Source organism: Tiliqua scincoides, chromosome 16 (genome assembly GCF_035046505.1).
Source record: "Tiliqua scincoides isolate rTilSci1 chromosome 16, rTilSci1.hap2, whole genome shotgun sequence".
Taxonomy (NCBI): Eukaryota; Metazoa; Chordata; class Lepidosauria; order Squamata; family Scincidae; genus Tiliqua; species Tiliqua scincoides.
Window position 1 is genome coordinate 2,198,370 of NC_089836.1, and position 2,552 is coordinate 2,200,921.

Consider the following 2,552-nt stretch of genomic DNA (forward strand, 5'->3'; position numbering starts at 1 on the left):
TTAGGCCAGTTGGCCAACAGGTCTCTGGCAATGACTTGTGTGCACCTCAGAGGAAAATGCTTTCCCCGTTCCTTGCAAGAGCTTGAATATTGGTCTCACATATATTTTCAGGTGACACTGCCTTAGACTGAATCAGGCCTGTAGTCCCTCTAGCCCAGCTTCCACTTCCAGCTGGAGTGGAACATCGAGAGCCAGGATGGCGTAGTGGTTTGGGAGTTGGACTTGGACCTGGTCCTAATCCCTGCTCAACCATGAAGTTTCCTGGGTGACCTTGAGCCTGTCACTCTCTCTCAGCCTCACCTACCTCACAGGTGTGTGGTGAGGACAAATGGACACCACTGAGCTCCTTGGAAGAAGGGCAGCATGTAGTGGAAATGCAGAAGATTCCCTCTGAGGGTGTGTGGTGTGTGGCTCCTTGTGTTGACAGGCCTGGGACGTAGTTAAAACCAGAACTTGAGCTTGCAAAGGGGGGGGGTGCTTTAAAGTGTAACCTAGTAGGGATAGTGAGGACTTTGGAGATAAAGATGAAAGAATCATTGCCAAAGGTGTGGGGGTGGAAGAGAGGGAGAGAGAGACCATCCAACCAACCAACCAATGACCACAGTGCAGGCATTGGAGACTGCTGGATGGCTGCCAAGCCACAAGATGGCGGAGAACCAAAGCATCGCTGCTATGGCTGGAGAACTTGCTAGGTAGAACAGGGGAGGGGACAGAGTACCCTTGCAGCTTGAGCAAGCAAGCTACCTGCCAAATGCCTTCAAAGAGGTGGTGGGGGTCAAAAGGGCTTTGCACATAGCTACGGCTGGCTATTTTTTGGGATAAGAAAGTGTAAGTGTGCGTGTGTGTCTTTTTCAAGGAAGGGAAAAAAATGAGAAGGATGACTCAGAATTAAGTGAAATCCATGGACTCAGCCAAATCAAACCACTGGAAGGGCACAGGGGTTCTGTCTGTACATTGAGGCAGGTGCAGAAGCCCTGAAATATTTCCATTGTTCACCATTTTCCAAAGACAATGTTTGCACCTCCCGAGGCTGGTTCAAGACAGAAAGTAGTTTTGGTGCCCTGTGTTTCCATATCCATCTAGGGTGGTCTCTTTTGTCTGAGCCTGTGAAAGAAATAATAATTTGTGCCTCCTGACATTTTGGTTCTGTCCTTTGGAGATGGCTGGAGAATTAAATCCCATGTCCTGCTCTGCAACAGATCGAAATTAGTCCTGCTCTGCCTTTTGATCGAAATTAGTCTTATGCAAAGTGTCCCTTGGTGGAGTTCAGTACTCAGGACCTCATCAGAAGGAACCCACATCAGCTGCCCAACCATCCCAGCTAAAGCTGAATCTTAACCATCTACAAGGGAAATCAATGTTTCTCTTGCAACCATTTTATTCCACCCTTTCGTTGAAAGTCCTCAACATGCCTTCCCCTGACTCCAGGGTGGAACGTTTTTTACCAGTTTGGAGAGCAAAGTCAATAGGTTATGGGTTGGTATCTTACCATGGTTCCCATTTCTCTGAAGATTGTGCTGTCTGGGTTTCTTGTTCTTTGTTTTTGCTTGGAGAAGAGAGTCCTGAAGAACATCAGAAGAGCCCCACTGGATGAGGCCAAAGGTCCATCTAGTCCAGCTTCCTGCATCTCACAGTGGCCCACCAGATGACTCAGGAGCACACAAGACAACAAGATCCCTGCATCCTGTTCCCATTCCCTTGCATCTGGCATTCTGATGTAGCCTACTTCTAAAACCACAAAGTCGCGTACAGACATTATGACTTGTGACCTGTGATGGACCTTTCCTCCAGCAATCTGCCTAATCCCCTTTTGAAGATATCTAGGTTAGGTGCCCTCACAAAATCCTGTGGCACGGAGTTCCACAATACATGCTGGTTATAAAAACACCCATACATGCTGATTGAAGAAGCACATGGCACTTCTTTTACTATTTGTTATATTGTCAGTTTTGCATGGTGGGGATATCATATCTTGTTTGGCCTTTGGCTTTCCTACCAGACCATTGACACACTGATATTAATATTGATAGCTACTAGCTGGCCTTGACTTTTCAAGCCTGAGACAAGATTCCTCTGGGGAGTCTTGGGGGTGACATGCTGGCCTCGCATACCAGGCGTCACAAGCTCTAGTGAAGCCACTGAGTTGACCACTGCGGAAAGCTGGACTTTGGACTACAGGAGCCCGTGGTATGATCCAGCAGGACTCTCACACTCTTTCAATCTGCTTTCCAGCCAGGAGACACTGCCGGCTAATTGACTTGGTATGGCCACCACTTGCTTCTCCAGCCTCCTATATTAACAGCATGGAAGCACATTAAGCCAAGGCCTTGATTAATGAGTCCGTCCGCCATAACCAGCGCTGCAAGGGACCCTCTTGCTCAGAGAAGCCTGGCCCCTTTTCTTCCCAGGCTCATTTCTTTCCCCACACCCTTGCTTGCTAGGGTGCCCTTGCTGGCAAGCTGCAGAGTTTTTGGACAAGGTTCTCCAATAACGGCACAGGTGAAAAGTCAATATCTTTTTTCCTTGCTTAAATTAAAGAAAGAGCCAAGAAA